This window comes from Tenrec ecaudatus, chromosome 15 (assembly GCF_050624435.1).
Source record: "Tenrec ecaudatus isolate mTenEca1 chromosome 15, mTenEca1.hap1, whole genome shotgun sequence".
In the NCBI taxonomy this organism is placed as follows: domain Eukaryota; kingdom Metazoa; phylum Chordata; class Mammalia; order Afrosoricida; family Tenrecidae; genus Tenrec; species Tenrec ecaudatus.
In genome coordinates, this window is record NC_134544.1 from 101,676,014 (window position 1) to 101,685,147 (window position 9,134).

A 9,134-nucleotide genomic window follows, 5' to 3' on the forward strand; every position below is an offset into this window, starting at 1 on the left:
ACTACCTTCCTGCAATCACGGGATCACATCCTAAACAATAAAGTTTACAGACACGGTATCACATTTGTGACCATTCTGCTTACACATGGCTCTGCATTATGGTCAACCTACTTCCCAGCCAGTATGCTTTCTGTCATCCAAATGACTCAACCACAACCATCACCCATTTGTTGTTGTTACCTGCCATCCAGTTGGTTACAACCCCATAGGGAACTGTACACAACAGAACAAAGCACAGCACGGTCCTGTGCTTTCTTTAACATTGCTCCCATGCTTCAGCCCATTGTTGTAGACACTGTCAGTCCAGTTTCTTGAAGGCCTTCTTCTTTCCATACCCCTTCACTTCACTCCAAGTTAGTTTGTCCTTTGAGCAATCCCAGGTACTTTCAACTGTCTTCTTCAGGACCACAGTTCAAATGGATAGATTTTTTTGGTCTTACTTTTTCAACGCCAAACTTTTAAAACTCACATGCAAATCATTTTTCAGGCACTAAGTTAAAATTTCGCTTTTGGGCACTGAAAGTTGTCAGTTCTCAGCAGAACTCTAGGTCTCTTGGCAAAGCAGAGCTGCGGTCTAAAGATGCTTTTGCTCTGTGTTCTCCTGTGCCAAGTGACAGTTCCCTAAGGTGGGAGATTCAGATATCTGACCTGGGTCTACAGGGATGGTTGTAACTGCAAGTGATTGACAGAGACCAATTATCTTTATTTACAGGAGTGCAGCCTCAGCAGTCGAGAACAAGACTGGTGAAGCCCTCCCAGAAGCAGTCCCTCACCTGCACTGTCTCAGTTTTCTCCATCACCAGAATTTCCTGCTGGAACTGGATCTGCCAGACCTCAAAAAAGGGACTGCAGTGGATGTGAGCGATATGCTATGGAGTAGTACAAGTTATAACCCATCCTTCCAAAGCCAGAGACACACTAGGAATCAGTTCTTCCTGCAGTTGAACTCCATAAACACTCAGGACACGGCCATGGATTACTGTGCAAGGAGCACAGTGAGGGGATGTCAGTGTGAGCTCAGACACAAACCTCCCCTGCAGGGGAGACATGGACAGCAGGGGGCACACAGGACCACTGAGCACAGACGTGTTAGAATGAGCACTTCCTCTCTTAGCTCTCAGCATCCCCCGGATAGTTTTTCTCTAAATTTCTCCTCACTGCAGGCTTAATAGGAGAAACTAGCATTCTCTGTTTGTAGTCCAAATATTAAAAGTGACCCCGACCCTTCATTGGCATCCCATATGATCAATTTTCCTTCTTGGCATACAGATTATCATGATTATTATCATTTATCTGTTCGTCAAAACTTGTTGAAGGGTCAGGTGTCTGACTGCTTTGCTCCCTCTGCAATGTGAGTAGTGACTGGCTGATTTTCTATGTCTGAGATAATTACTGTGGGGACACCTGGGGCTGAACTTGTGACATGTCATTAGTGATGCTTGCTACTCATTGTCTCGGTTTATGCAGACACAAGTGTTCCAGGCAGAGAGAGATCTCTAACATAGGAAACAGGGGAACTGGAATGACCCGTCTGGTTGGAGGTGTCATTTTTGAGATTACTCTTTGGAGCATAATGAAGCAAACATTCAATGGAAGGAAACTTTAATTTTAAAAATAGCAAATTTGCCACAAGAGGAAGAAATTGCAGACTAACATCTCAGAATGCTCTTTAGAATTGAGAATAGTGGGACTTCTCACATATTTTGAACCTGCGATCAGAGAATCCAGTTCCTAGAGAAGGACATCCTGCTTGACAGAGTGTCAGCAAAATAGGGGAAAATGCTTAATTAGATATACAGAGAGTGGCTACAAAATTGTTCTCTAGGAATAAGTGGGGACAGTCCAAGATGTGGCAGTTTATGTTTTTTTTCTGATGTACATAGAACCATGATGATCAAAGCTGACACCAAAGCACCCAACAACATCTCTGATGAAGTGTGGTGCAGAATGTTTAGATTAATGCTGTTTAGTCAAGTAATTACCTAAATTAAGAATATATTATAGTTTTTTACATTCACAAAGTGTTAAATTGTTTAATATTTAACATTCAGTACACATACCACTCCTTATTCAGTTTACCTGTATGGCTATTAATCAGGAAAACAATGTGCAATACATGCATAATAAATGTGATATACAAATGAATACAATTGGGGACTCCACTATCATCCACAGTTTCCTGCAAAACAGAATCTCACCATTTAGACAAATGCAGTCCCTCCTCCTCTTACTTTCCAGGCATCTTTGGGAAATGATTCACTAGACCTTACTCTCAGGTATCTCTGGGTGAGTGTGAATCACCTGTTATATGGTGAGCAGAATAGAGTGTAATCCTTCACAGAGGGACTCCACATAGACCAATGGAGTAAATTTTAAAGTAAAAATTATATGCTTATACAACTGAGGTAAACTTATTTTATATAAGAGTATTAATCCCTAATAAAATGTAAAAAAAGAAAAGAGGAGAAAAAAATGATTAGGGCAAAGACTGTACAGATGTGCTTTGTACAATTCATGTATGTATATGTATGAACTGTGATAAGAATTGTATGAGCCCCTAATAAATTGTTAAAATTAATTAAAAAAAGAGTATTAAATCCTCTTAAGTGAAGTAACCATTAAATAAATGATTCTGTAAGAATTAGATTTCCGAGGCGGCGGAACTACGCAGGCGGGAGGGAAGCTGAGCCGCCGCGCACTGGCCTAGCTATGTCAGAAACGGGTGACGAGCAGCCAATGGAGACGACCGGCGCCACGGAAAACGGGCACGAGGCCGCCCCAGAGGGCGAGTCGCCGGCCGGGTCCGGCACCGCGACCGCGACCACGACGGCGACCGCGACTGTAGCCACCACGGCGACCGCCGCCACCCCGGCCGGCAATCAGAATGGCGCCGAGGGAGACCAGATCAACGCCAGCAAGAATGAGGAGGACGCGGGAAAAATGTTTGTTGGTGGCTTGAGCTGGGATACCAGCAAAAAGGATCTGAAAGACTATTTTACCAAATTTGGAGAGGTCGTTGACTGTTCAATAAAAATGGATCCTAACACTGGACGGTCAAGAGGATTTGGGTTCATCCTCTTCAAAGATGCGACCAGCGTGGAGAAGGTACTAGACCAGAAGGAGCACCGGCTGGATGGTCGGGTTATTGACCCTAAAAAGGCCATGGCCATGAAAAAGGATCCGGTGAAGAAAATCTTCGTTGGGGGTCTGAATCCTGAGGCCACTGAGAAGATTAGGGAGTACTTTGGCGAATTTGGAGAGATTGAGGCCATTGAGCTTCCCATGGATCCAAAGTCTAACAAAAGACGAGGCTTTGTTTTTATCACCTATAAAGAAGAGGAACCTGTGAAGAAGGTTCTGGAGAAAAAGTTTCACACTGTCAGTGGAAGCAAGTGTGAAATCCAGGTGGCCCAGCCCAAAGAGGTCTACCAGCAGCAGCAGTACGGCTCTGGGGGCCGTGGAAACCGCAACCGAGGGAACCGAGGCAGTGGTGGTGGTGGTGGAAGTGGAGGTCAGAGTCAGAGTTGGAATCAGGGCTACGGCAACTACTGGAACCAGGGCTACGGCTACCAGCAGGGCTACGGGCCCGGCTATGGCGGCTACGACTACTCGCCCTATGGCTATTACGGCTACGGCTACGACTACAGTCAGGGTAGTACAAATTACGGGAAGAGCCAGCGACGCGGTGGCCACCAGAATAACTACAAGCCATACTGAGGCCGTGGCAGGCACGACAGGTGACCGCGCCGCTCCGTTTGGATATCAGTGAACACAATTATGTACCAAATTTAACTTGGCAAACTTTCTATGGCCTGTCCTATGTGCATCTTATTTAAAAATTTCCCCCTGGAAATCACTCTCCTGTTTACTATTTCCAGAGCTAGTTGTGTTAGCAGCGTGTGGTGTATCAGAGGCCGAGCAGCATCGTGGGCCTAATTTAACACCAGGTTCCCCCAAACCCGAGGGGTGGGTGTGCGCCCTGCTGCTGCTCTGTATCCGGGGCCTGCAGGCCCTGGTGGGTAAAGAGTAAACTTGCATCTTAGGAAACCAGTGTCACCTTTTTTCACCTTTTAATTTTATATTATTTGTGTCATACATTTCCTGTTAACGGAAGTGTTAATTTTACTGTACTTTTTGGTACCTTTTTGGGAATCTAATGTATTGTAAGGTATTTTACACATGTCCTGATTTTGCCACGACCTGGATATTGAAGCTATCCAAGCTTTTGAAATAAAAATTTAAACCCCCCCCCTAAAAAAAGAATTAGATTTCCACGTGCAGAAGAATGAATCCGTGTATCAGATCATGTCCCCCACCCGCCACACACAGGCATACAACTAAAAATATCCAAAGATCTAAGCATGAAAAATAAAGTCATTTTTAAGTAAGTATAAGAGTGTGATTTAAAATTTTTATTTAATGAGAAATAACCATATGACAGCAGAAGCAAGAAGCATAAACGACAAAGTAGGTAAAAGTCTGTCTTATCACAAAACTGGCTTGTGACCCAAGACCAGAGGCACAAGTGTGGGTAAAAATACTAATAATTATGGCTAACGGGGGCTGTATAATCTATCTGTGGGGTCAGTTAAATTAAAGACATAAAAGTTAACTCAGAAGCTTATGGTGAGTAAATTTTGTTATCAAATTGTTAATCTTCAAAGACTTTTTTTAAACTAAGGAAATAGAACATGGAACACATTATGAACTCTGAACACAATGGAAACCTGCAATGATGGGCACATGTGTGGATAGAAGAACTGAGGAACTGTTCCCCATTGGGACATTGTGCTCACCTATTCTTTAGGTATGAAGAGTTGTCCTCTGATAGTTTCATAGGAAAATCTTACAAATTTCACCCTATAGCATTGAAGTAGCCTACCTCAAATTCTTTGTTTTTTCCCCCTAAGAGCTCAAAGAACATGGACAAAGAGCATGAGGTGAGTCTCTGGGGGATACACAGCTGAAATTTTAAGAATTCCATTTGTAGTTTTACACCTATAAAGTTAAGATGGTAATGGTGCCTCTACCCACATTTGTGTATTTATTCAAAAATGCAATAAAGTGATGTGTTCTCTCCATATAGTATAGTAAAATTATACATACCTTACTTTACCCAGAATGCAGTGTCCTTCCAAAAGCACATCCAAAAAGCATCAGTGCCATTGAGTCATTTCCTCTCAAAGACACAAGGGGCCAGAGTAGCACTTCCCCTGTAGGAGTGTTAAGTTGCAAATCTCAGTGGGAGTGGAAAGCCTCATCTTCCTCCCAATGAACCACTGGTGGTTCAAACTGCTGACTTTGTAATTAGCAGCCCCACTCATCATAAACAACACGCCTGAGACTCCCTATGATACTTAGGACATTCTTATCTGCTCTTGTGATGACCTTCTCAGCAGTCATGCACTTCACTTACTGGTGTCAACCCTTCCTTCTGCTGATGAAACAACCCAGCCCTGGGAGAAGTGCCTCAACTCTGGAATTCCCAGGTGTCCAAATTCAATTATCAGGACTGAACACAAGTCACCTTTGAGTGCTGATCCGGGTTTTCCTTGTTACTATGTTAAAAAGTGATTTTACAGAGAAAAAGCAAGCGTGAATGTGCATGGTGGAGAGACACAGTGGATGTGTGTGAGGGTTTTGCTGACTGGAATGTCCCTATGTTTGCAGGTGTCCAGTGTGAGATGCAACTGGTGAAGGCTGCGAGAAGCTGGAGGCAAACTCTTGGGGGGAAAAACTGTCTACTTCTTGGACTAGTGGGGGCAGGATCATCACTTCCTTCAGCTGAGGCAGGGCCCCATTGGAGGGTGCTGACAGCTCAAGGAGCGGATGCAACAAGTGTCGTGTCCTTCACCTAAGGGACAGTTGACAGTTCCCCCCTTGTTCCCTGTAACATCGCTGAAGCAGGATGACCTGCAAATCAGCTATGCTCCTTCTTCCCAGCTTCCGACTCCCCTCGACTAGCCATGAAATTCCTTATGCCTTGCCCGTATAAATTAATGCGCTGCAGTTGCTGGGAAGCCTCCTTCCTCATCAGGGAAAAGGCTCCACCTGCCTCAGCTTCTTGTATTAGGTCTCCTGTCTTTCTTCCATCCCCCACCATCCTCCTTCCTGTGCTCCTGGTCGCTGCAACCCTTGTGGATTTCCAAATGTAAACTTTGAGCAACAGGTTGGCCCCAATTTGACCCAACATGTTGTTGGCAGTAGCCTGGTTTCTATCTAATAAAGTCACTATTACTTACAGATCCTAAGCCAAACATCACAAAGAAGTGAATTCATTTCAAATACAGATACCATCCCAAATGGACACTTTCTTATGTCTTTTTGAAAAATTGGTTGTTGGGACAGGGGCTCAAACTCACACTCAGATGCGTGACAATTTCCCCCTGAAAGCATTTTATTGGAGCTCTTACAGAAATCATACCAATTCATGCCGGTCTTTTCTTTCTTTCCAACTATTTGTATTTTTATCTCTGTAATATTATATTATCCTTGCAATTGAACTTTTTCTCTTTATACTGCTTCTGTTTGTTTTCCAGGTTGCTAAGCACAGAAGGAATAGGAGCACAAACATAAGAACTACTGCAAGGGTTTATAGGGGATGGAGAGGTTAGGGCGGGAGTTAGGGAGAGTAGGTTTGAGGGAGCAAATGATGCATGTGGGATGGGGAGGGAGCACTCTTTAGAACTGATGATGATTACACAACTCATTTTAAAAGTGCTTTAACCATGGAGGCAGGAGTGAACGTTCAAAAATAATTTGATTGGGCAATGAGTGTACAACTCTTATTATGATTGAACTACTGAACTGTGTGATGTGTGGATTACATGCCTATAACACTATTAAATTGTTTCGAATGAATAAAACCATAAAAATAAATCCACAGATGATCATGTACTGTAGTTAGGAGGCTAGAACATAATATGTCAATAGTATGTTTTTTCTTTTTCTTTATTGTCTTTTATAATAACCCCTTACTGTATTGCTTGCCTCTCAATACATGATATTCTAGATATTATCCCAGTCATCAGATTTCCTGTAATTAGTGTTCAATGCATCAAGTCTGGTCTTCAGATGTTTTTGAGGTTCAAGTGGGATAGACTCAAAGGTTGTACTTTGGCTCTCCTGGACTTGTTTTCATTTGATTCCATTTCAACCTGAATTTACTTATAAGGCCTGTCCCACAGTCAACATGGGCCTGGTTTTAGCTGCTGATAGTGAGCATGTCCATTGTCTCTTCTCACAGATGGAGTCAGTCTGTGCATTCCATCTGGAGAAGGTCATGTTATAGTCGCCTTTTGTGTTGTTGGCAAAAGGTATTTGCAATGAAGAAGTTGTTGATCTTGCAAAGTTCTGTCGTGTGATTTCCAGCTACATTTCTATCACCAAGATCATATTTTCCAATTACTCTTCCTTCCTTTTTCTTTCCAATTGTCAACAATTATCAAAGTATCTTGATTGCATGTGTGATTTCAGACTGCACACATTGGCAGAATTCTTCAATTTCTGCATCAGTAAATTTAGTAATTGATGCATAAATTTTAATGGAAGTTGTATTGATTGGAGTTTCTTATATCTGGATAGACATTATCCTATCACAGACAGCATTGTTCTTCAAGATAAAATTTGAAATACCATTTTTAATAATTAATGCAATGCCATTCCTCTTGACTTTGTAATTCCTGGCACAATTAAACTGTATGATTTTCTGATTCAAAATGACCAATACAGACTATTGTAGTTCATTAATGCCTAGGTATCTGCCTTTATGTACACCATTTCGTTTTTGATGACTTCTAATTGTCTTAGGTCGATACTCTGTACACTCCAAGTTTCAATGACTAAATGATATTTTCAGTGGTTTCTTCTCATTTTGAATCCTGCCCCATCAGCAAATGAGGATTCTGAAGGCTTTCCTCCCTCAGGCTTTATCGATCGACAGCATTATGGTCCACAGTGCTTTGAGAAGGCACTTCTTCCTCAGTCGTGTTTTGAGTGTCTTCCAGCCTGAGGGGCTCATCTCTCGGCACTATCTTTGACAATGCTCTTGTTCTATGCATGCAGATTTCAGTATCGCACACGGTTTCATAGCTATCCATATGTTTCCCTTGGCTAATTTATATGAAAGGGAAAACTTACTCCTTGTTTGCAGTCTGGAAGCTCTGTTGAAACCTGTTCCCTTGGTTACTTTGCTGGTACTTGAAATACCAGTGGCATAGCTTCCAGCATCACAACAACACACAAGGCGCCACAGGATGACAAACCGACAGGAAAGTGGTGCCCCAGTGAGTGTCGCAGCAGTACATCAGTGCAATATCATGTGGAGTGTTTCCACAAGCTGCTGAAGCACGCATCTATGCCAAGAAGTTTGGAAGACAGTGACTCATCCAACTGACTGGAAAAGAGTCATGTTTGCACTCATTCCAAAGAAAGGTTATCCAACAGAAGGTGAAAATTATTTTAAAAATCACTGACATCATATGCAAATACATTAACAGGAAACTCTCAGAGATTCAGGCTGGATTTAGAAGAGGTTGTGGAGCAAGGGACACCATTGCAGATCTCAGATGGGTCTTGGCTGGCAGGGGAGAGATCATGATCACGAAGGTGATTTTCCCAGGGCGAGGCTTATCCATTGCACTCCGGATGTGCTGACCCCTGCGATTTCCCAAATGTGGGAAACGCGACTGCATAATTTGTGGTAGTGGGGGACTGCGGTCACGCTCTTCCTTTGGTCATGCTTCAGAGCAGACCTGTCCTTGGAGAGGGATCTTACGCTTGGTTAAGGAGAGGGCCATAAACAAAGACCCTGGAAAAGATGGATTGACGCAGTGAATGCCGTCAATAGTATGTTTTATTGAATAAAATAGAGGGAAGGTTTGCGGGGGTGGGGAGAGGATAGGTGATTTGTTCTTCAGGAGAAAGGACTAAAATATTTCACAGGTTTAATATGGGGAGATTCCAGTAGATGAAATGTCACACTTCTCATTTACAGAGCTAAGGCACAGATTCAAGAGATAAGTGGATAACAATTTTGGGCCAAGTTGAGACCCAACAAAATAAAACCAGGGTTTTAAGGTCAAGACTTCTGAGTACGCACTGTTGTATCTGAAAAGTTTGACCCTAATTATCCA

General features: G+C 42.8%; 1 non-coding gene and 1 pseudogene across 1 annotated transcript; both read left to right on the forward strand.

The window, feature by feature from the left end:
- The first annotated feature begins 2,709 nt into the window (after nt 1–2,709).
- On the forward strand, nt 2,710–3,756 carry LOC142427302 (heterogeneous nuclear ribonucleoprotein A/B pseudogene; annotated as a pseudogene).
- Nucleotides 3,757–8,570: 4,814 nt separating this feature from the next.
- LOC142428197 (U1 spliceosomal RNA) lies at nt 8,571–8,733 on the forward strand. Its single transcript, XR_012780168.1, has one exon. It is a non-coding gene; the product is annotated as a U1 spliceosomal RNA (small nuclear RNA).
- Nucleotides 8,734–9,134: the final 401 nt, after the last annotated feature.